Raw genomic sequence first — 25944 nt, forward strand, 5'->3', positions numbered from 1 at the left:
TGTGGTGCTTGTTGAAATGAGGATTCATGACAGCTCCATCACTGATCCTTGTGGACATGAATATTTGATTATCTGGGGGTAGGTTGTGTCTCCAAATGAACTTTAGATTGTTTTATTTCTAGTTCAGTGGAGAATAGCCTTGGGATTATGATACAGATTGGGTAGCATCTGTAAAACATTTTGGTAATATGGACCCATTTCCCAGCGTCAATTCTGCCCATCCAGGAACAGCAGATGTCCTCTTCCCTTCTTGTCTTGTCAGAGATGAGTTTCCATCCTGGGGATCTTTCCCCTCCTTGATAAGGTTTGTTTGGGGTATTTTTTTTGATGAATGGGATTCTCCCACCATTGATTCCTTCCTCGGAAAGTTGGCTATTGGTTCTGGAGTTTGACACCACACGTCTTTCTTCTTTAAGTCCCGAGACACGTGAAGTCCTCATAAGCGAATCAGAATACCCCTTGTTACTCTGGCTAATTTTAATGTTTTGGGGCCATCTACTCTTTGGGGAGAAGATGTTATATCTGCAGAGGGAGTATATCAAATTTGGTGAAATTAATGAAATAACTAATCTTAGCATTATTTCTGAGTTTTCAATGATTGTCATGTTTCTCCTCTGTTTTTGTTTTTAAACACACACTTTGTCAGTGTCCCTATGTGTCACACACACACACACACACACACACACACACACACACTTGCATGCATTCTCTCTCCCTCTTTCTCTCCCTCCCTCCCTCCCTCCATTAAGTTTCTTTTAGGCAGAACTGGGCCACTCCATCCGTGAATCTCCAGTTCAAGACTTCCTGAATTTAGCAGACTATGCGACTTCATTTGATTTGATTTGTGAGTTCCTCCTGTGAGCGAAGCCTCGCTGGCATTCGTTGTCACTGAGTTTCTTCTACATTGAAAACTGAATGAAAAAAATACCCTAGGAGGAGAAAAGTGGGTTGTTTTAGGTGTTACACTATTCTTACATCATTTAAGCAGCATGTTGCAAGATAACAGCCCTAACGTGTGGACGATTCTACTTATAGTAATAAATTACACGTGACACACATTTGGTTGCAAGCATCTAATTCCTTTTGTGTGCATATAATTCAATTCCTTGATTATTATAGAAACTCCACTGGAGATGTGACCTTTAATTTGTCCTAATGTATATAGGAGATAAACATGTTGCTGGGATTTAAATAACCGCATTTGCATGGTAATATGTTTAGGAAAACATGATGATTATTTATAGGGCTTTGGGCTATTTAGAAATATTGTTTGTAAATATTTGTTTTGTCTATAGCAAAAAAAATTTTTTTCCATGAGGCTGTAAGTCCTTTCTCCGAGCCTTTGTGAGCTGTGTCTGGAAGATCTCCAGGCAGCACAAATTACTGAGAAACAATGAAAGGCTTCATAGCCCTGTTTGTTTGCTCTGTGATATGGAATTCACGATCAAACTTAGGTGACCGAGGGCTTCCCATCCGCTCACACGACAGAAGTCTTTTCTGTAGAGAGTGTCAATTGCTCACCATCCTTTCCTTCTTCTGCCCCTGTGACTGTATAGCCCCGTTCCTTCCAGGGGTAAAAAAAAATCAAAGAGGAAATTCTAGTCAGGTACAACTAACCCCTTGGGGAGTGCAGTGGACTGATGGTCAATGAGAGATTCAGATTAGTCGATGAACGATCTTTGAAGGCATTCATCGCCATGCTGGGACCCTACCCCAGCCTGTCCAGTCAGCATTCCTGCAGGAATTCTGAGCAGCAAGGACTTTAATGCTTAAATGGAAAGACCAGTGCTCACCCACTGTGCCAAACCTCTACGGCAACCATTCAAGGGGGGGGGGTTGCCTTTTACTGTAGAAAAACAATCTGGGTTATGAACAGTACAGTGGCACCATAGATTTGTTCTTAACAAGTTACCATGTTTTCTCTTCTACTGAATGATTAATTGTTCCGCGTTTGATCAGGCTTCTTTTTATTCGTCAAAATAACCAAAAGAGCCAACCTGATAGTTAAATAAGATTATGGCGTCTCATTAATATTTCAGCTGGCTATTTCTAACCCATTATTCTGATCATCCCCTAATGAGCACAATGTGGTTGGCTAATTCTGAAATTCAAACTAATTTTTTGCAAGGGTGGAAAAAGAAAGTGCAAGTCTTACTGACTTGGAATTTATTAAAATCCCTACTCCGATAAAGAGTAACAGGTGTGCATCTATAGGTACGAAAATGCTTCTGTACATGGGGTAGCAACTTCAAGTGTCTCCTAACTTGTGTCATTACCTAACCATGTCACGTTACGCATAATCACTTATGTATGATACCTGATACGCACAACTATAAATCTACTTAATTCTACCGTGATATCTTAAATGGATTTTTAAGGAGATGGGGGAGGGCAATTTGTTTCTTCGCTGAGCAAGTCAGACAACTTATCATGAACCCCAGTAAACTGAAATCAATCACGTGCAGAAAGTGCACAGTTCTTCATGGAATGGTCGTAAAGAGGTTGACTTTATGTAAATGAATCCTCTCCCCGCTAAAACAAAAATCACTCGTCTTTTCACATCCATAGACTAAGAACAATAAACACGTCTTTTTTGTCACTGATATTTTCAATGATGATTTTGGCATCTGCTTCTTTCTGTTATTTAATTAACCTGGTTTCAAAATAAACAAAGGCACCGTGTGTGTGTGTGTGTGTGTGTGTGTGTGTGTGTGTGTGTGTGTGTGTGTTTAAATCTATTTATTCCCTTTGGATCATTCCATGGCCTCTATGACGGAGGAGCATCACCCCCTCTAGTGGATAAAGGGAAAACGCATGCAAGCCAGGAGCTTGAAAGGCCCACTTGGGTTTCCTGCAGCCTTCAGGCTCTCCTAAGTAAGCGGCTGATGAGTTAATTTCCTCCCGTCGCTGCTCTCCCTGAGAACATATTGTCTTGGAGTGAGGACTGTGTCCCACACGTTTGTTATATTAAGATGTAGAACAGAACTTGGACGTTAGCACAATGCAATAGAGGAAATAATCCTGAACAGACTTCCTGCTTCACCAGGGAAGCAGTATGTGGAACCAACCCCAATCATTCACCTCTCTCTCTCTCTCTCTCTCTCTCTCTCTCTCTCTCTCTCTCTCTCTCTCTTTTTCTGTGCGTGCATGTGTGTGTGTGTGTGTGTGTGTGTGTACACGCGTGCACTAAACAAAGAGACATCAAGCCCCCCACTCTCTACACCAGGAATTTGTAATCATTATGTATGCTAAAATATATTTTGTTGTTGAATTAAATGGACTAGCCATTAGCTTTTAGACTTTTCATTTATATAAAAAGTTGTTTAGAGGCGTAGTTTATGGTTTCCTACAAAAGAAACATCTATTTTCAGTTGGATAACATAATATATGTCACACACACACACACACACACACACACACACACACACACACACACACTGGGAAGCTGGCTTATTCTCTGGGAAACATTTATCAGCAAATGGTCCATTAACTTCTACTCAGCTATGGAGATTTAAGGTCAGTCAGTGGGCATGACTGCTGGCTCTAACTTCCGATAAGTAGAATAAACAAACACCCACTCAAGTATAAACTAGTTTTACTTTCTCTCTTTGAGCTTTAAATGCTGAGTTCTTGTTGCCAGCATCCCATGACCGTCTGTCCTTCACTGTCGTGTCTACTCTACTTCTCAAAAAGGAGGTGCTGGAGTCCTCGGACACCATATTGCTGACAAACAAGTTAAGGGATGCTGGAGATGGCCCTGGACATCCCTTGATATTGCCCCCTTATTTGAATGAGGTTTAATTGACCCATGAAAATATATTTGAGGCACTGTAGGTGGCACAGTAACTATGAGTGTTCACTGCTCTTGCAGAACACCAGACTTCATTCCCAGCATTCATGTCTGATTATATATCTTTAATTATATTTTGAGATATAGGAAAACAGGACAAATATATATATGTGTGACCTGGGCATATATATAGTGATAAATCTTCACATCTATTCGATAGTCAAACAATAAGAGGGGGAGATTTGAAAACATTCTTTTTTTTTTTTTTGGTCTTTTTTTCGGAGCTGGGGACCGAACCCAGGGCCTTGTGCTTCCTAGGCAAGCGCTCTACCACTGAGCTAAATCCCCAGCCCCGAAAACATTCTTATGAAAAGTAAAACTGTCAGTTGACCATCACATAAGTTGCAATATCCTTGCAAGTCTGAAAACACAAAGCAATGAAGAAGGCCTTTATCAGATATCATGAAGGGGCTTGCAGCAAAGCCATCCTCAAGTCATAAATAAACCTTAAGAGCACTTAAGATGTAGATGGTCAGACTGATCTGGTTACGTGAAGTAGAACATTGAGTAGCAGTGTAAGTAGGTGGCATTTCACACTGCTATCATTGTTTCTCAGCTCATAAAACACTTATACTTCCACCACTGGGTTGGGTTGAGTTAGGTTGAGTTGGGTTTGGCTTGGGTTGGGTTGGGTTAGGGTGGGTTGGGTTGGGTTGGGTTAGGGTGGGTTGGGTTGGGTTGGGTTGGGTTAGGGTGGGTTGTGTTAGGGTGGGTTGGGTTGTGTTGGGTTGTGTTAGGGTGGGTTGGGTTGTGTTGGGTTGGGTTAGTGTGGGTTGTGTTAGGGTGGGTTGGGTTAGGGTGGGTTGGGTTGTGTTAGGGTGGGTTGGGTATGGGTGGGTTGGGTTAGGGTGGGTTGTGTTAGGGTGGGTTGGGTTGTGTTGGGTTGTGTTAGGGTGGGTTGGGTTGTGTTGGGTTGGGTTAGTGTGGGTTGTGTTAGGGTGGGTTGGGTTAGGGTGGGTTGGGTTAGGGTGGGTTGGGTTGTGTTAGGGTGGGTTGGGTATGGGTGGGTTGGGTTAGGGTGGGTTGGGTTGGGTTGGGTTAGGGTGGGTTGGGTTAGGGTGGGTTAGGTTGGGTTGGGTTGGGGTGGGTTGGGTTAGGGTGGGTTGGGTTGGGTTGGGTTAGGGTGGGTTGGGTTAGGTTGGGTTGGGTTAGGGTGGGTTGGGTTAGGGTGGGTTGGGTTAGGTTGGGTTGGGTTAGGGTGGGTTAGGTTAGGGTGGGTTAGATTGGGTTGGGTTGGGGTGGGGTGGGGTGGGTTGGGGTGGGGTGGGTTGGGGTGGGGTGGGTTGTTGAGAGCAGATTTTCCCCGGTAGTTTGGGCTTACCTCATCCTTGCTATGTCCAGACCAGTCTTGAACTCACAGAAATCCTCCTGCTTTAGCCTCCCTAGTGCTGAGATTATGAATATGTGGCGCCATGCTTGGTTTTGCCTGTTTCTTTATCTGCAAAATGACAGTGCACTCTTCCTTTATCACAGAGTTGGTGAAAGCAAAGTAGCCTCGAGTACCCGTTCCTCAATCCTAGGACTGCCCCATAGAGACGGGGAGTTGGACACTATAAATATTCATAGCAAAGTAGGAAGTTAGTCTCAGAGAAGCTCCAAGAATGTTGAGAAAGGATGTCAAAGCTGAACCCCCCACCTCTGCGTGCGGAGAAAGCCATTATGCACAGACATATGGAAGTAGACGATGAAGCGTGACTAAGGGAAGTGGGTGAGCCATTTGCACTGAACAAGCCTTAAAATGAGTGCCTGCAAATAAGGAAGCAGAGGGAGGTGGAGTGCAAGCTCAGCAGCAGGAGAGGCGCTCAGACTCCATGCCTGCATGGTGTTCGAGGGGCAGCAAGGCCAACCATCTGTCCCACAGGTTAAAACTGCTGTTCTGAAGCTGAACCTTTGGGGTCTGTGCTACACCTAAGCGTTGGGATCAGAACAGCACCGTGGTGATGAGTTTCAGGGTGGTTGGAAGAGGAGAAAGGAAGGGTTGGTGTTAATATAGGAGCTCAACCGGCGTGCAACCTGGAAGGGGGTTCTAAAAGGCTAGAAGAAACATGGCTGACTGTGTAAGGTGGGAAGTGAGAAGAGCTGGGGTGTACAATCAAAGGAGGTGCTGAGCTTTCTGGCCTGGAATCCAGAACATTTATAAAAATAGAGAATGGACTTGATGGGGAAAATGAGGGGTTCTGTTTCGGGTTTGTTGAGCATATGCACCTTACTATGTTGTACAACCTTTTGGGGAGACCCTGGCTTCTGCCGCAAAAGCATTTCCTCCACCATGCTCTTTTAACTGCTAAGTGACAATTATACTCAGCCAATGCACAGGCTCTAGGCAATCCTGAGTTTCCAGAGCCCACTTCCTCTTTTCAAGGCAGCTTTTGCACACAACCACTAGTTGTGGTGGAAGCCAGACACCTGTGGGTAGCGGCAGCGCCAGATTTAGCCAAGCTATGGAACGCCAGAGTAGGCACTGGCAAAACTCGTCCCTTTTCTGTATGTGGTTTTCTGCTCTGGGTACCACCACTGTATCAGCATTCCATCAGCGAGCCTCCCACCAGGGTCTCCCACCATTCTCATCTGTGGGGAGAATGTACGGCATGCTGGCAGGCTGTCTGTAAACCCGGGTGTGGCACTACATAAGTGAGTGGATGAGGGAAGGACTTGATGACTGAGGGTAGTATCTGGCCAACTTATTCACTCTGAGAGTTTGGGATTCCACAGAACACCGTGGCTAGCTAGATTAGCTGCCCCCATAGGCTCTGCATTCATGTGAGAGACCCCACCTCCATATACAATCTGATTGAAGAAAACATTCAGTGTCTACCTCTGGCCTTACATGCATGTGCACACCCATGTGCATGATAGCACACACATGCATGCACACACATACATGCACACACACAGCAGCCATCTTAACCCTTTAAACACACAGTTCCATGGCTGTAATACGTAAGGACCTGGGTGACAGTGCTCAGTACTATAAAAGTAAATGAACAAGGAAGCAAGTAAATAAAGCCACGTAGAGAAGTGGCCTGCACATTAACGGAAGGAATTATTACTGATGTGTCTCATACTGTCACAGAATTCAGAGAACAGGACCCATAACTTAGCACTTTAAATAAAATTATATCACATAACCAATTATCCACCCATGAGCCTGGCTGGTTTGGGGAGTCGTTCATGATTGGATAATGCGCCCTCACTTCTAGTAGTTAGCCATGATTGGATGAGAAGAAATGACATTCTGCAGACATAAATTTCTGAGTAGAGACTCACAGGAGCTCTTGTGGGCCCAAACTCTGTGTGAACTGTCAAGGATTTTCTTTATAATCTGCAACCTGAACTGATGGTCTGGTATGAGCATCCTGTTAATGTGGCTCTAAGTGTGCAAGGAAGATGCACGCACCAGAGAGACCAGATATTACAGTGGGACCATCAATATCACAGCTTCATTTGGCCTTCCCTTTGAGTTAGTCATCAAGAAGAGAGTCGTGTGTGTGTGTGTGTGTGTGTGTGTGTGTGTGTGTGTGTTTGTGTGTGTTCATGTGCGTTTCAGTACATGTGTAGGTATGAGTGTATGTGCACACATGAGCATATATATCAGATGATTTTCTCATTATGGAACTAATTGCTCAGATTATATGTGATCTCCCTTAGCATGGGGCTTACCTGTGAGAATGGTCCATGTTTTGTCCAGGCATGTTGGCTTACTTCTTTAATCCCAGCAACTCGGGAACCAGAGGCAAGTGAATATCTCTGGGTTCAAGACTAACGTGGTCTACATAGTGAGTTCCAGGACATCAGGGCCTATTTAAAGAAACTCTATCTCGAGAAAAGAAAAAAAAAGGAAAAGAAAGTGGTCTGTGTTTAAATTCTGGTCCTGATGATGCCTGAAGGAGGTTTTCTTTATGGTGATGCCTGATTAAGGCATCTTTGCAACAATACATAATGAAGTACATAAGTATATACTTAAAAAGAAGGTATTATTGCCTACGTCTTTAAAATAAAAGTTAGGCATGGTGGCATGTGTCTGTAAGTCCAGATTTGTGAGGCTAAGACAGGAGTAGAGCTTGAGTTTCCCATGTCAGTCTGGGCTACACAATTAGTTCCAGGCTAGCCAGATCTATACATGGAGACCCTGTCTCAAAACAAAGCAAGAATCAAGCAAAACTCTTCTTGAAGAGCCTACAGTATAACAGATAACAATAGTAACACATAAAATCTAACAGGCTCAGTAAGTATCAATATGTTTGAAAGGAGAGAGACAGAAACAGAAACACAGAGATGACAGAGAGGCAGAGAGAGAGATTAGATGTAGACCAACAACACCTAAGTAATAGGACCCCTGACTCAGAGAGGGATCCAGAAGAAACAGGGAAACAAACGGTCCTCACTAACCAGCTTTCGGGGGAAACTATGTACCCTGAGTGGGCTCCAGGTATTACAATCAGGTCTTTAAAATCACCATGCAGTTGTATTAGTTTGAATGACTACCTATTGTGCAGCCCAGATCAGCCAGTTTGAACCCAGAGCTACAGTATCTCACAGCATTGAAGTTCCTTGCCCTTATCACAAGAACACACACACGAAGCAGTAAATGGAAGAACAAGAAGGAGAAGGAGGAGGAGGAGGAGGAAGAAGAGGAGTAGAAGGAGGAAGAAGAGGAGGAGGAGGAGGAGGAATACTGCCCCCCAAAAAAGGTCCATTCTTTGGTCTAGAAATTGGAAACGCAGCCATCCCAACCAGAAATAGCTAGTCTCTACCAGACCCAAATAGCCTACACCAGAGGGACCTAGCTCACTTTTTCTCCTTGTCCCCACATGTGGTCTCCAGGAAGCTTGGTAGTTTTGGGTCACACATTTGAAGCATGAAGTCCTTGGTGTTCCCTGTGGCCACCATGCTTGTTAGGGGACTGCTTGGCTGAGCTATCGTCCATCTCAGAAGGAGATGGGCTCTGCATCTCACTGGCCTACCACACAGGCCATCCAGATGCCAGTGCAGTCGTTGCTGCCATGTTGGTGTGTGGAGGTGCCATTTGAGTGACTCTCCAAGGGAGGAAAAGTCTGGTGACATTTCTTCAAGCCTACCTGGACTACACCCTCCACAGTCTTCAGAATTACTTTTAGTGAGCATTGTCTACTTCCTAATTTGCTAGCTGCCTGTTTCTTATTTTATTATAGTAGATATTTTTAACCCAGGTGCTATTTTTGACCTGGGAGCTATTTAAAGCATCAAGACAGACAAAGGGTGGAAAATCACTACCGGAACGGTAGGTTGTCAAACAACAGAAAAAAAAATGGCATCTTATTTCTTTGTTTTTATTTCTTCCTTCAAGGGATCATATAGCAAGGGATACACCTAACTTCTCAGAGACTTTGACAATGTCCCTGCTAGGTCAGGACAGATTGGGTGTGGTCACACTTTCCAGATCATCAGATTAAGAATCCATTCATGTTTTTCCCATGTGATTGTATGTTCACTTCAAAATTACAGTAGGAGACATGAAGGTAGGAAAACAATTTCTCACCCCCTTGAGTCATAACCAACACCATCTGACTAAAGCTTGGCCACTCATGGATTTAGGTCCTTTCCCAACACTGTGTTAAACAGTCTAGAACATTCTGCCTTTCTGCTCAGTGTGAAGGTTGAGATTTCCCATACTGTATCTAACACGTCCAATGCCTTGATTTAAAAGCTCCAAGCCTTAAATCTTCAGGGGCATGAGTGGCATTGCTAACCTATGCCAGCCTGTGCAGGCTTTTAAATTAACTGTTTTGAGCTCCCAGGTTGAGCTTAATTCTTCATTGGTGTGGAGCCCTGGCTGAAAAGCATCTTTCACTACATACTTCACACAGTTTCTGTGTCCTGCTACCAAGCTTCGACTCTGACGTCAAGTTCACAGGGCCAGGTCCTACAGCTGAGCTCAGCTGCAGTTCCAGAAAGAGAGAGATAGACAGAGACAGAGAGACAGAGACAGAGAGACAAAGAGACAGAGACAGAAAGACAGAGGGACAGAGACAGAGAGACAGAGAGACAGAGACAGAAAGACAGAGACAGAGAGAGACAGAGAGACAAAGAGACAGAGACAGTCAGACAGAGATAGAAAGAGACAGACAGAGAGAAAGAAAGACAGAGAGAGATCTGGTGGGCACTTGTTTGGGAAGATGCCAGCTTACTCTTCTATGGTGGTGTGGTGGCTGTTGTTGTGGTTGTTGGTGGTGGTGGTGGTGGTGATGATGGTGATGATGATGTTGTTATGGTTGTGGTGGTTGTTGTTGTTGATGATGGTGATGTTGTGGTTGTTGATGATGGTGGTGGTGACAGCAATGCTGTTATGGTTGTTGTGGTTGTTGTTGTTGATGATGATGATGATGATGATGATGGTGGTAGCAGTGGTGGTTATGTCGTTTCTTTTCCTTTCTTTCAGATGCTTCCACACTGTTTCCACAGAGGGTTTGTTTTCTTAGTTGTCTTGTTACCTCCTGAAATAGGACCATCAATAAAGAAAAGTGGGTTAAGGCTTGGCCTGGGCAGGATGGAAGCGTTTGTGCAGGTCCCATTTGTTACTGTTGCCTTTTTTATATTGTAGCTGTTCCCACCGGCACTAATTCAGTCTCGTGTTTAGGTTTTGCAAGCATTGGATGGAGAGGTTTAATTAAAAACAGTCTTGAGGAACAGCCGTGAACCAGACCCCAGAACTTGCGCCGGCCGCCTCTTCCAGTCACACCCTGGTTCTTTTATCACTTCATTATCTCAAGTCCAATGTTGACTCGGTCGATTTCCTGTTTGAGCCTGAGCCAGTCCCTTGAAGTTATTTCAGCATCGTAGTGTGGACATCACAAGGTTCCCCGGGAACCTTCCCCCATTTACCATTTTCTCTATTGACTCTTCCTTCCCTAATGACAAGCACAGAGAGGTATTTCAAGCAGGCACTTCATAACCTGTGTTCTTTTGACGCTCTAACCACTGGCCAGCACTGATAGTAATGGATCTGCAGAAGTGCTCAGACATTCTGTGCACACGCAGGTACTTCGGAGGAATTTTTATATGAAAACTTCAGTCAAGGAGCCACTTTCTCTGCTGTGTTTCACATGCTCAACTTTTCCAGCCCTCTCAGGTCTGTCTTGAAATACTGTCAAACAACGTGAATGGGGGTTTTCTGTTTCACTAACACAGCCTGATAAAACGGAGCCAAAGGGGTGGGTCGAATATCCTTCAGGAATAGCTCTGCTGGATGTGAGGACAGCTAAACACTTTGGGAGTTTGGACGTGGCAAGGACTGTTCATTTTTGTTCAGTCTCCTTGTTTTATATCTGAGAAAACTGGGGACTGGAAAGCTATGTAATCTCTCTGGAATTGCCCATTTAGTGAGCGGTGTGATTTCTAAGGAGACGTCCACCATGTTATTTTTGAGATTTGGTTTTTATTTCCAACTATGTGTACGGGATGACATGAGTGTGAGCACAGTGTTCACAGAGGCCACACGGGTGCCCAGAACCACTCACATCTGTGAGAGCAAGAAGTGCGCTTAACTACTTGCTGTTTGAGACAGGGTCACTCACTGGAACCTATGGTTAGGCTGTCTGTCCAGAGAGACCCACTAGGATCCCCCTCTGCAGTTTGGGATTCCAAATGCAGGGTACAACGCCTGGCTTTAGGCTACAGCGTCTGGCATTTTAAGAGGGTGCTCACACTTTTGCAGCAAGCATTTTAACCTACTAAGCTATGTGCTTGGCCTCTTTAAGCTTTAAGCCTCCAATTTTATTTTATGTACATTCTTTGACAAATTCGAGCCATCGACTGAAATTCGCGTTACTCATCGTTCCCAGGCCCCTCCGCCATGGCTCTCTGCAGCCAATCCGCTCCCTGACGAGGACACCGCCCATTCTCTTCCATTGCAGTTTATCTTTTCTAGATGTGTGGCTGTCTCGCGGCTCGTACTTTCATGTTTGACATTTAGAAACTCATCTTTTATATATCAGTACCGATGTTGGGGTTTTGAGAACAACGCGACCTTTCATGACCCATCCGCGTGTGATCTAGGACCTAAGATGCTGGACACTCACAGTCATCAAAGACTGACTTGAGACAGGACCCCCAAGCTTGCTGTGGACTCATGGGAACAGCAGAGCAGCAGCAGGCATAGTACGAATTATGACGGACAAGTGAAAATGGGAGTAGCATGAAAAAATAATTTAAAAACTGAGACATTTTCAAGCGTTGGGAAGGGTTTCCTGCAGGAAAAAGGCCGCTGACCACAAGCCCCATGCACACGCCCCCGCCATCGCCACCCAAATATTCAGGTGCCCTGTGCTGCACTCCCCGCCCCTCCCCTGCTGCAGTGGCTCTGCTGCCTGGAGGCCTCAGTTATCTGCCACTAGTTACTGGCTGGCTGGCGTTGCTGGCTCTGACCTCACACGTGTCTCGCGTGCAGTTAACTATGCTAAGCCTCCTTGTCCCCAGAGCTATGGAGAAGTGGTTGTGTTCTTGGTGACTGTCTGTGGGACGATCCAGGATCTGTTTCCTGAACAGCAGCAGTTTCCCTGGGAGCCACCATTACTTATAACGTATTCCATTCTAGCTTTATTAGAAGCAACACACGGAAGCAGGAGTATGTACTAAGCATCGGTGCCTAGCTTGTGTTTTAATGGGGAAATGTACGGCAGAAACCAGCTAGCCCAGAACACCATCTCAGCTTGGCTGTCTCCTGTGAGGCTTCAGGAGTCTTTGTCTCTGTGCTTGGTGCCCCTGGCTATACTGTCTCAACCCTTCTCTTCCCATTTTTTCCTTCATGTCCATCCCCACTGTTGCCTATGTGACGATCTCAGTTCCTTCACCGCCGACTTACTGTGTGCTGGTGCCTGCCCATAGCTTGTGCTTTTCGCAGTCTCCTTCTAATTAAAAGCATACTATTTTATTCTCTTTATGTATTTATTTTTATTTGCTGCACGTGGTTACGCATGAGCACAGGTCCCACATGCACATATACTGATCTGAGTGAACAGCTTTCCAAAGTTGATTCTCTTCCTCTACATGTGGTCCTGGGAATCAAAGTTAGGGCTTTAGGCTCATAGCACATGCCTTTATCTGATGAGCCATCTCACCAGCCCAACATTTGTGTTACGTTTATCTATTCAGTGTGTGTGTGTGTGTGTGTGTGTGTGTGTGCGTGTGACTTATCACATCTACCACAGCACACATGTATATGTATGTGTGCTAGTAGTACATGTATGGCACACGTGTGTGGGGGTATTTGTATGTGTGTGTTAGTAGTACATGTACCATGGCACACCTATGGAGGCCGTCAGTTCTGTCCTCCTACGTGGGAGTCCATGAACTCAAGCCACCATGTGCAGTAAGCAAGTGTCATTTCAGCAGCTTTCACACTTGTCCTGTAACAATGTCTCATGTTATAACCTGTCCTGTTGGTCTGCTCCACTGTTTCTTTCCTGTTTCTGGTCATTATGAACACATGATGCCATGACTTGGTGCCACAAACATCTTCCTGAGGTCATGGGCTTCCAGTTCTCTTCAATGAAAACTTAAACATGGAGTAACTGGTCATCACATAAACAAACATGATATAACTCATCATCACATAAACATGGAATAACTCGTCATCACACCTAAGGGGATCTGTGGACATCCTGTTGCAAGACATGCTGCATTAAAATATCCAATAAAACCTAGGACAATGTTTAGAGTGACCCAGTGGACGCACACAAAAAGCTTCCAGAGTCTTTTGTCTCCCAAGAATGGTGCCTCAGTGAAAGACACGCCTTCCTAGAGTCTCACCTGACTGTCACTTCCAAGCACGTCAGAAACATCAAATAAACGTCACTGACTTCCCTCGAGGTGACAGATGATAGGCATAGGTCACTAGCAGAGAATTGGCCCTGAGCTTTAATATTCCTCTGTCGTTAACTTCCTATCAGAAGTTTAAATATAGATTATTCTACCCAAAAGTAATTGTTGCTTCTGAAACCCAACACCCATGCGATTCTCCTTCCAGAATGTTCCAGCTCTGCAGCTGAGTGAAGGAGGCCTCCTGGTCGTGTGAATGATGGGACCAATACTTTTGACCTCACTGTCCATTGGCTGACGCTGTAAACACAGGTAAGGTCCTTCTCTCAAATTAGCTGTGTTGTTGTTGTTTTTGTTGTTGTTGTTGTTGTTGTTAGGAGAAATGACATCATTCTAGGTTAATTAGCACTTTTTTCTTTTAAAATCATGAAATCACATCAAAGTGATAAGAATAATTATCACCATTTACTGACAGTACCACAGACACTAATAGCAAACGTGTGTGTTTGTGTGTGTTTGTGTGTGTGTGTGTGTGTGTGATCACTATCTTAAAAATAATATCAGGGAACTCAATGTAAATGCATTTGAATGTTAAAGTGAGCAGAGAGAGTTGGGACAGTGACTTGGTGGGTAAAGCACAAAAGATAAGGAAGTGAGTTCTGTCCCTAGCACCCATATTAAAAGGCCAGGCACACATGTAATCCCAGTGCTGGGGAGACAAACACAGGAGGATCTTGCTGGGCAACCAGTAGGGCTGAATCAGTAAATTCCAGCTCAGTGAGAAAGCTTGTCACCATGGTTGACTTCTGCACACAAGCACATATATGTGCACAGACACATGCGAGCACACATCTAGCAGCGGACAACTACAGAACTCAGAGCCACGGTGTCTCCTCCACGAGTTACTCAGTATTGTTGCTTTGAGTCAGGCTGCAAAAGACAGACGGATTAATGAAGCCCTTTATTAGACAAGGCCTGAGCATGAATTAAAAGCCCCGATGAGGTCCTCTGGGGCACTCCGTAGTTGAAGGTCAGGCTGCCATTACACACTTTCCACTGTAAACTAACTAGACTGTGGTGAGCTGCTGTGTTTTCTTTCTCTTCCCCTCCAGCCTCCTCAGGGAGCATCTCAATTCAAAGAAAGACCAGGAGAGGCAGGCCGCTTGCCGTGAATAGTCGGAAAGGATCTATAAGTTCAAAAGCAACTGGAATTCCTAGAAGAGATTGAATGTTATAAGGATAAACGGGTCAGTATTTTAAAGACAAAACCACCCTTGTTTAGTATCAAGTGAGTATTGGTCACAGGTTCACATGGCTTTCGTTATTTGTATGGTCGCCTCCATTGGTTCTTTTCCCTAAACGGAGTTCAAGCATTCAGACTCTGAGCGAAGTTGAAATCAGAGGTGGTTGTTTTTCTTTGGGTCTCCCTTTTCTCTTTCCTTGTTTTGGAGGTAACATTAACAGTTACCTCGCTGAAGCCTCAATGAGGTGGAGTACACAGGACACTTTCTTAGGACGTATAGACAAATCCAATCTACGGCTGAAAGAGGAAAAGAGCGTGTCTGTCAGGATGTGTTTCTTAAATGCAAAAGTGGTGGTGTTGCAGGAGTCTGAAGTAAAGAGAGAAAAAGGAATTGTTTTCTACAGACCATGTCTGACGTATCAGTTTTTAGATGGCGACAACACCCCGCTGAGCCTCCGTTCTGCTTGTACCAGTAGAGAAAACAACTGTATGGTTCGAGTAGCTTTTTAAATTTCAGTTACCGGGACTCCACCATCGTTTTACACTCATGACAGTTAAGTTCTCAGGATGCACAGCATCATCAGGAAGAAAGAGAAAGGAAAGAAGGAAGGAAGGAAGGAAGGAAGGAAGGAAGGAAGGAAGGAAGGAAAAAGAAAGAAAGAGAGAGAGAGGAAGGAAGGAAGGAAGGAAGGAAGGGATCAGAAAATAGCAAATTCCAGGTTTGTTTCAAAATTTGTAGGGTGGAAATTCTATTTTTCCAGATAATGCATAGACTATATTTTAAAAAAATAAAAGTATAAATGGGAATCAAATCAGAGAGATCCACCATGTTCAATTCATTATCTGTAGAGAACTTTTAAAGCTGTGTTAACAATCTAAAGGGGGAGAGAAGTGAGGTGGGAGGAAAGAGTGCTGGCCCTGCTGCACTTCTCTTCTCTCAAAGCTGCTCAGAGCTGTGGTTTCCTTCAATGCACATAGCCTGGCATGTTGCAGACAGAGAATTAACCGAGGTGCTATAAAAAGATAAATAGTTCTAAGGCGGACTAATTGTCAAGTGGAGGTCATGCCAAATGCTACCAAGGAGACCACGTTGGGAGAAGGTTGTCGGCATCCTGGAGAGACACAGAGTGTAATTCAGGCTCAGCCATTCCGTGACGGAGGCTTGTCATCTACAGCTGCTATCTGGTGCACAGTGGGCATCCAAGGGTCTTAGCTCCTCCATGGGGGTCACTGGAGTTCACCCATAGCTGGAGGAATATGAGGGCCACCTCATCGGTCACTGGATAATCCCCAGGCTTCTGCACGTCTGGCTACGACTCACAGGCAGAGTCTGCTCTGATGATCACAGGCCAGATGGTTGCAGAACAACAGGTCCCCGTGTAACTGAGTTCGCCTTTTATTTGAACAAGGATGAATTCTGGGTGACTGGAAAGATGAGGTGGGCAAAGTGTCTGCTGAGAAAGCACGAGGGTCTGAGCTCAGGTCCCAGAACCCATGGAAAGGAAAAGTGTCAGGCATGTGGTGCATATAACCCTCAGGGTAGAGAAGAAATAAGGGACCCTCTGGCATTCCTCTATCACCAAAGTGGGCCACTGGTCTCTGTCTCTCTCTCTGTCTCTCTCTCTGTCTCTCTCTCTGTCTCTCTGTCTCTCTCTCTCACACACACACACACACACACAAGCATGCATAAACTTACATATACTCATGTGGTATACACATGCACGTGCATACACATACATGCATACACACATGTGTGCACACATATACACCCATGCATGCACACACATGTATATGGACACATACACATGCACCCATATACACACATGCACGCACGCACAGATTCACTCATCCATGCACACACACAAACATGCATGAACATGTATACACTCATGCATGTACACATAGACATACACACACAGGTGCATGCATACACTTATACACTCACATGGGCAAGAGTGTGTTTTGTGAGGCATCCTAATTTTCATTACATAACACTAATTTTTGATCAGCCACAAGAGTGCAATTACTCCAGGTCCTTGTTAGGCAGAATGAATTAGGCATCTTACACCCTGTTGCCTAATGAAAAACCTTGATGAGAGACCCCGCTCTCTGAGAGCCCCTTGTGTGATAATCCATTAAATTACCCTTCAGAAATTCTGGAAGGCCCTTGGTTCAATATTGCCAGCACGTGATCACGTGCTTACATCCCGTCACCTTTGCTCCTCAGTAAAACGCCCCATTGTGTGCTGTGTTCTATTCCAGGGCTTTTAACTTTCTGTGATGGCCACTTACAGCACAGAGTGCATGTAGGCCATGTCACCGTGCAGGGGACATTCGTTCACTCAAAGGTGCTACTGACAGTTATGCCCTCACTTTATTGATCTGTCTCCTAAAAGCACACACCTTCCCAGAGGTTAGGAGAGAAAGGAACTTTATCTTAGAAAGATACTTGTGTGTGTGTGTGTGTGTGTGTGTGTGTGTGTGTGAGAGAGAGAGAGAGAGAGTTCATGTATGTATGTCTAGATGTGTATGAGTGTGTATGTGTGTGTTGTGGGTGTGTGTGTGAGAGAGAGAATTCATGTATGTATGTCTAGATGTGTGTGTGTGTGTGAGAGAGAGAGAGAGAAAGAGTTCATGTATGTATGTCTAGATGTGTGTGAGTGTGTGTGTGCGCGCGTGCGTGTGTGCATGTGTGTGTGTGAGAGAGAGAGTTCATGTATGTATGTCTAGATGTGTGAGTGTGTGTGTGTGTGTGAGAGAGAGAGAGAGCGTGTTCATGTATGTATGTCTAGATGTGTGTGTGTGTGTGTTGTGGGTGTGTGGGTGAGAGAGAGTATGTGTATCTATGTCTAGATGAGTGTGGGGGGTGTGAGTGAGAGAGAGTACGTGTAAATATGTCTAGATGAGTGTGTGTGTGTGTGCATGCACACATACAGGCATGCCTATGTGACTTTTAGATTGTTTAAGAACTGAATGGTCCCGGAGAAAGCAACTGTGAGAATTTCCTAGTCTCAGCCCTGTGGTGACTAATTAGGGGACTTTAAGCAAAGCTATGTATTTCTGTGCATCAAGCCATTTCTTGACACAAATGTTTGACGAAATTTCCAAACTGCTCATTGAGAAACTTGCAAAACAAAGTGATGAAGAAAAATCTCTGCAGTGGGTGGACTGTGAGGACGCCCATTTCACTCTACCATAGTGGGATTCTCTGGTATGTGTGTGTGTATGCATGTGCTTGTGTGTGCGTGTGTGTGTGTGTGTATGTGTGTGTATGCGTGTGCGTGTGTGTATGTATGTGTGCGTGTGTGTATGTGTGTGCATGTGTGCATGTGCATGTGTGTGTATGCGTGTGTATGTGTGTATGCGTGTGCGTGTGTGCGTGTGTGTGTGTGTGTGCACTCCTGAGTGTCACAGTTCACAAGTGGATGTCAGAGGATAACTTGGGTAATCCGTTCTCTTCTACCAAGTGAGTCCCAGGAATTAAAATCTGGTCATCAAGCTGGCAAAACACCTTCACCCTCATCTCCCCCTCCTCGGTTTTACCTTTTAACATTTGGGAGTCTAAGTCAGGAAGAAGGAAGATCCCCAGGAATTTATGGCCAGCCTGGGCTATATAAGGAGACCCTGGAGGGAGCTAGGCAAGAAGGAGGAGGAGAAGAAGAAAGGAAGGGAAGGAAGGGGAGAGAGAAGGGAGGAGAAAGAGAGGAGACAGAGGGGGAAAGAAGGGAAGTTCAGAACCTAAAACTCAAGTAAATGCAAGGTGTTGTTAGCAGCTTGCCTACAATCCCAGACTCAGAAGGAGGAGACGACCCCCGAGAGCAAGCTGGCCAGTTAGACTAGCTAATTCTTGAGCTCGGAGTCTGACTGAGAGATTCTGTCTCATTGAATAACATGGAAGACCCATCCCCAGGCCTCTCATACACACGTACCCATGTGCACATGTACCCCCATGCAATCTGCCTACACATGTGCAAGCATACTTATAAATATAACACACACACACACACACACACACAGAGAGAGAGAGAGAGAGAGAGAGAGAGAGAGAGAGAGAGAGAGAGAGAAATGGAAAAAGAAGATTGAGATGTGACTCTTGATATTAGGTGCTCACTGCCTCTGGCTGCCCGCCCCTAACCTCACCCCCAGGAAATGTTGTTTTTTGAATTGTTTCTGTTAACCAACAGCCTTATAACAGAAAGTCATACTTTCCATTACCCCATAGGGCAGTGTCCTAGAAAGAACTTTGTCTCATGTGGGGATGCTTATCACACCCTGGTTAGAACAAAGGCAAATCAACTCATAACTAAATGAGGACATCCTCATAACCTTAATGGGCTCACCCCTCTTGCCCTGTTAGAAAATGCATGGCCTTTCTCTGATCCCATGTCTGCATTTAATCTTGGGAGGTGAGAAGGTTAAGAAAATCTAGGTCATACACAACAGCTGCTGATATTACTGCTTTTGTGTAAATGATGCAGACTTACCTTACACCTTACCTTCCCAAGTTACCTCCTCATCCTCAGCCGTTCCTCCACGCTCCCTCTCACTCTGCATCCACACTCCATCTCACTGTGCGTGCACACACACACACACACACACACACACACACACACGTTCTATCTCACTGCACACACTCTCTCTCAGTGCACACACATGCTCCATCTCACTGCAAACATACTCCATTTCACTGCACACACATACATGCTCCCTCTCACTGCACACACATTCTCCATTTCATTGTGCACCAACACTCCAAACTACACACACACATTGAAGCCTGCATCTTATCTTGCATTTCCCTGTTTGTTCTTTCCTGTGATTCAGTCATGTGCTGTGGCAAAGCATACCTATGGGCCTGCAAAAAATATATATACAGTGTGTGTGTGTGTGTGTGTGTGTGTGTGTGTGTGTGTGTGTGTGTCTGCAAATTTTTAGGTAGGTAGTGATAGATGATAGATTATCGATTATAAATAACAGATAGATAATAGATGGTAGGTAGATAGATAGATCATAGATAACTGTAACCACAGTCAGAATCCACCATGTTTAAAATGGTGCTTCTATGGAAGGTGTTAAGCTCAAAATGTCTCCTTTCCTACTTCCAACTCTTCCTTAGGTTTATTTACTTTATGTTATGTCTGTGGGTCTTTTTCCTGCATGTAATATGATGCCCTAGCAGTCCAGAAGAGGGATTTGGAACCCTGGAATTCGGGTTACAGATGGTGGTAAGCTACCATGTAGGTACTGGGAACCTAACCCAGGTCCCCTGCAAGGACAACAAGGGCTCTTAACCACCCCAGAGATCTCTCCAGACCTTCCCACTGCTTTCTGAAGAGAGGAAGTAGAATCTCACTGTGTAAGCCTTTGCAGAATATTAAATATTGCTGCCACAGTCATGCACAGCTTCTCAACAGGGGATTAAGTAACCTTCCCAGTCAACAAGTTAAGAAAAGCATTGCTGGTTAAACACACTCTATTTACCGTGAAAAACTAACTCACTTACATAATCCCACAGGTTGGGCTAATCCTGGTGATGTTATTTCTCTAGGTATGCCACACTCCAAGGGTTTGGGAATTCATGAGGAGAATTCCACCCAGCTAAATGGGAAAAGTTTTCCATTATTTTAAATGAACTTAAGGTGAGTGGTAAAGGTTCTTTTTGACTGTATACTGATACTACTCCTAAAGACCTTATATCAATTATCATTATATAACTACTTTGAGAATTCTATTACAATGTTTATGGTTCTCTAAAGGTTTATTTATTTTTATTTTGTGTGTGTTTTATTTTACTTTTATGTGTATGGGTGTTCTGTCTGCATGTGTGTATGTCTGTGCACCACTTGCATTCAGTGCCCTGGGAAGCCAGAAGAGGGCGCTGGATCCCCTAACATTGGAGTTACATATGGTTGTAAGCTGCCATGTGGATGCTGGAAACTGAACGCAGGTCCTCTGGAGTGCTCTGAACTGCTGAGCCACCTCTCCAGCCCTGAGATATGTATCCTGCTTAGGGAACTTTTTTTTAATTTTCAGTAATGATAAAGTTTCAGTGATAACTATGAACACTGACAGGTAGGGTATACAAAAAAAAAATACAACAGAATTTGCTACAGGGATCAGCATGTCAGTTCTAACAGTGAGTCATGAAGAAACAGAGTGCAGGCCAACAGGCATTAGAGAGACTGGAGTGACCCACTGCTTCCTGCACAGGACCCAGGTTTGATTCCCGGCACTATCATGGCATTACACAACCATCTGTAACTCCAGTTCCAGAGGATCCAGTGCCCTCTCCAGGCCTCTCCAGGTACTGCATGCTTGTAGCACACAGACATAGATGCAGGCAAAAGCCCATGTACATAAAATAAAAACTGACTATTAAAACTTAAATTCGTTCCTGGCATGCCCCTGTTATACGTTGCATTTATCTCTGTGGGTGTAGGTGAATTTAGTGAATTTGGGGTAAGTACTGTTAGTATTTTTTAAACCTAAGTATTTTGCCTTTAAAATTATTGTACAAAAGAGTACTTACATATGTACTCAGATGTGAAGGGCAAACGTAGTCATGCCAACATAAAAGCAAGCCCATGGCTGTGGCAAACAGCAAGGCACACAGGTATTCATATGAAGAGGGTGCTCTGGCAGGCAGCTGAACACTTACGGTGAGAAACGCAGCATGCCGGTTGAGTTTCCCTATTGTATCAGGAAAGAGAACCTCTATGTTCTGACACTTAACGAATCCCTGGTGGAAAAATGTCAAGTTGCATAGTGGCCTTACCATGTTTATGAGGAAGACTATCTTCATTTAAATATCCATGTGCGCGAGCACAGACAAACACACCTGTACCTCCAGAGGGTGTGTGCCCACAGTGTTAGCCGTGGTTCCCCCGAGAAAGAGGAGTGGAAAGGCCTTGGAGAGCGGATGAGGCGATTGGGTGTAGGAGTGACGAAGTTCTTTTTTCGTCTAAACATTCCAATGCAATACAAACCCGATATCGGTTTGTCAGCGTCGTCTGAAATCCCGATGCACAATCTCCTCACTGTCGCTTTTACTTTTGCTCCAATCTCTATGAGGAAAAAGTTACATTCATGTCAGAGCTTTGAAGGATATTGTAACTGGATTTGCCAGGATGAAGATATCCAAGAGTTACTGCCCCACCCCTCTCTTTGACTATCAGGCTATACTGAAACAATAGACCCCCAGAAACTGGAATTCCCTCAGGAATCTCATTCTGGGAGAAGAGAATGTCTAAAGCCTGGGCCAGTTGGAGAGAACCCTGCCTTCTGCTTCCTTTCACCTCGCTCAGAACCTCTTCTGCAAGCAGCCACCCTGGATACACGTCCTTTTCTCTTTCCTGTTAATGTGGCTGTTTCAATCAGCTTATGGAGGACCGGTGGCTGAACCTGGCTTATTGTGACCCCCAAGTCCATCAGTAAAACAAACAAACTTTCTGAGCTGTAACCCAAGTCAGAACACTGAGTCTCACGTATTTCTATCATCAGAGCTTGGGGTGCCCCTGGAAACAATGCCCAGTGTCATTTTCCAGCTTCCAGATGGTGTCACCAACATCCAGTGACCTTCATCAATGTGGTTAAGAACTGCTCGGCTGTTTCACCCAAAAGGATTGTTACTTACGAAAATCACAATGGGATTTTGATGAGTTGATTGTAGCTTCCACCTAATAAATTTTAAATTGTTTCCATTATTAACCAAACAGGTGTGACTTCTCATTATATGTAACTCATTTGCCCAACATTTTTTTAAAAGAAAAGTAACAAAAGAAGAATAGGAGATCACATCTAGAACACGTGTGTAAACTGAGTCTTCTTGTGACAATCAGAGCGCCTGGCTCATAAACACACTAAAGGCCATGCAAAAGGTCCTCTGTCCTTATCATCTAACAGTCCACACACACACACACACACACACACATGCACACACACACACCCATAGTGTGCTGAATTTTGCAAGAGCAGCTCTAATTCTCATCCTGAAGTAGGGACGCTCTGACTCCTGAATGTTTAGTGTCACCACTGGTAGTCATCGCTGCCAGTGACTGGTAAACTGGGTCAATCTAATTCTAATCTCAGGAGCAACATGGACTTCGTATCTAGGGACAGTTAATAAATTACATCCCTTGCTCAATGTCCTGCTTGCTTCCAGATGCATGCTTGAGCTTCCATGAATCGCTAATTTGCACACCTTGTGCCTTCTCTCCCACAGTACAGCCTCTGCCCGCTTAAATACCAGGAGCTTTAATCACCGTCGGAGCCAAGCTTTTGGAGTCAGGTCAGATTTCCCCAGGCTCAGACTCTATTTGATTGCCCTCAGCAGATGTGTGCTGGTACCAGTTTTGGCTTGTACGGGAGCCGGGGGTTTCTTCATTTGCAGACACTTACTGCGTCTCAGCATAAGGTGAGGGTCCCAAAGAGATGACCCAGAATCAAGTTCTGGGGAGGCCTGGAACTCGGCAAGAACTTGAAAGCGGGTTTCATCTTTAAAGCTGGAGGTGTGACAATGGCGTTCTGGCTTCTTTTCCGAGCTGAGTTGGAACACCCACCGGCAGTGAGCATGAGACGCAGACGGTTTGTCTCCCTTTTAACAGAGGTCACCTTCTTTATCCCACTGCCTTTGTGTTGGTAAGACAAAACTCAACTCAGCTCACACAAGAGAGATTCCCTTTATGTTTCTCTTGAATAACAGTTCTGATGCCTGCCACCAATGCCAGGAAAATTACTATGTGGGATTTTGAAGCCCTTCTGGCTTCACCAATAAGGAAAAAAGACAGGAGGTTTTGTGCATTCTGGTGTATTTCACCAAGAGCTAAGAAGTTCATTTTTAAGAATGGTAAGACTTGGGCTTTTTACAACCGTGCAGCCATTCTCGATGTATATTAATTAGGTGAAGTGCGGGCTGGGGTTCGGGGATTAAATGTACTTTCTGGGGCTGCAGAGATGGCTCAGAGGTTGAGAGCATGGATTGCTCTTCCAGAGGTCCTGAGTTCAATTCCCAGCAAACACATGGTGGCTCACAACCATCTGTAATGAGATCTGACGCCCTCTTCTGACATGCAGATGTTTATGCAGAACACTGTGTATATAATAAATAAATAGATCTTTAGAAAACATACTTTCTGATATCAAATGAGAGTGACTGGAGATTTAAAAAGAAAAACTTGCTTTACTGTCTTTAGTTGACAGTGACGAGTGAGTCAGGAGGCAGGCTGTAAGACAGAGAGTAGAACTCGGCAGAACTGGCCCAGCTACAGAGATCCAGTTAAGGAAAAGGTACTTTCTACCCAGGCAGACAACCCCACAGGATCTGCTCAGACTTCAGTGTAAGCAACGGCTTGCTGCAAAAGGTTACAGAGACTTCTATGACCAGGAGACTGGCAAAATTAATTTTCCTAAAGGATGGGAAGTTATCCATCTGCCCGGGTTTTATGCTATACTATTCCAAAGCCAAGAGCACAGGTTGACCTTGGTGCATTTATGCTGAGAACTATTAGTTCCACTGTGGGCAGAATGATCTAGTAACATTTTCTTAGTCCATTAGCCAAACAGCAACACTGTATTTCACCCTCAACCTATACACAGAGACTGTGTGTTACAGTTAGACCCTAAGAAATACTCAGTTACCACTTGTCCTGGTTAGCTCTTTCCCTCCCCTGATAAGACATGAGACAAAACCAACTTGGGGAGGAAAGGCTTTACTTCACCTTCAGGTTCCGGACCATCATCCAGGCGAGATAAGGCAAGAGCTTGGATGCTACTTACGGGCCCATGGGCTTGCTCAACTAGCTTTCTCACACAGCCCAGGTCAGCTGCGTAAGGTTGATGCTGCCCACAGTGGACTGGGCCTTCTACATCAAGTAGCCGTCAAAAAAATGCCCATAGACAGACATGTCCACAGGCAGATCTGGTGAAGGCAGTTCCTCAGCCGAGGCTTCATCTCCCAATGTGACTCTAGGTGTGTGGTAAGTTGACCGTTGAAGCTAACTGACATCACTCTGCTATCTTAAGGCTAGAGTGGAAATCCTGACCCACTTTCAGGAATAACTTTGTAGCCACAGTAGTAGCAGTAGCATCAACAACTACTTCTTGGCTGACAGCAGATTCACTCAGCCTGACCTCCATGGTGGCTACTAATCTCAGAGTAACAAACCAGTTTGCTGTGTCAATGTTAGATGCTTTAAATATGAAGAAAGCTAGTCTTACAAAATTTCAGGTTTCCTAGGATCTGAATTCACTTGCACCGAACTTTAACCCCTGTGCTCCCAGCCCCTCAATATAGACCAAGGTTTAAGCAGCTCACACCTCTTAACTCAGAGCTCTACCTCTGAGACTCTAGAAGTCAGTGGTAATTGTGGCAGGGTGAGACGGCTTCTTCTGAAGGATTTCCAGGCTCCCTCTGCTATAAAGAGACTTCTGGCATTGGCAAGGGAGCCCCAGCCCAGCCCCTGACAATGAGTCTTCTTTAGAGAGGCTGAATGTCCCTCAGAAACAGCATAGAAAGAGACACTCAGCTGGTGCTGGCAGAAAGGGAGGCATGAGCCTAACCGGAAGTATAGCTGTGTGTCTCCAGGGAAAGGGAGACTTGGAGACACCTAAAAATACAGTGTTTGTGTCAAAGGGAACTGTAGAGTGTTTGGTGTTTGAAAATAGAGAAAATAATAAGCCACGATGAAAAGCATCAGTCAGTCCTTTATCCTTCATGTTATATATGTATGGGTGTGTGTGTGTGTGTGTGTGTGTGTGTGTGTGTGTGTGTGTGGTTGTGTGCACACATGTGCATGTGAGTGAAGGTCTAGGGTATCTGCCCCATTAATCAATACTGCATTCCCTTGAGACAGGCTCTCTCACTAATCCTAGAGGAAGGCTGGCAGCCAGCAAGTCCCAGAAATTCTCCTGTCTCAGTACCCTGCCCATGCTTAGTACAAACACACTTGACTCCACCTGGCTGCTGGAGGTTTGAACCCAGGTCCTCATGTTGGCCAAGCAAGTGCCCTTATTTGCTGAGCCATCCTCCAAGTTGTCCAGATCAGTCTTTTTACCTGAC

At 44.8% G+C, this 25944-nt stretch overlaps 2 long non-coding RNA genes across 2 annotated transcripts in view; one reads left to right on the plus strand and one right to left on the minus strand.

Annotated features, from left to right (window-relative positions):
• LOC120102428 (uncharacterized) overlaps window positions 1–5348 on the minus strand; it is a 33057-nt gene extending 27709 nt beyond the window's left edge. The window contains exon 1 of the long non-coding RNA XR_010065997.1: window positions 5172–5348. This is a non-coding gene — a long non-coding RNA (uncharacterized LOC120102428). The remainder of the gene's footprint in view (window positions 1–5171) is intronic.
• Window positions 5349–5439: 91 nt separating this feature from the next.
• On the plus strand, window positions 5440–20690 carry LOC120102429 (uncharacterized). Its single transcript, XR_005504054.1, has 4 exons — window positions 5440–5558; window positions 13854–13957; window positions 14758–14892; window positions 20437–20690. It is a non-coding gene; the product is annotated as an uncharacterized LOC120102429 (long non-coding RNA).
• Window positions 20691–25944: the final 5254 nt, after the last annotated feature.

The sequence above is a fragment of the Rattus norvegicus genome, chromosome 4 (assembly GCF_036323735.1).
Source record: "Rattus norvegicus strain BN/NHsdMcwi chromosome 4, GRCr8, whole genome shotgun sequence".
Lineage (NCBI taxonomy): Eukaryota > Metazoa > Chordata > Mammalia > Rodentia > Muridae > Rattus > Rattus norvegicus.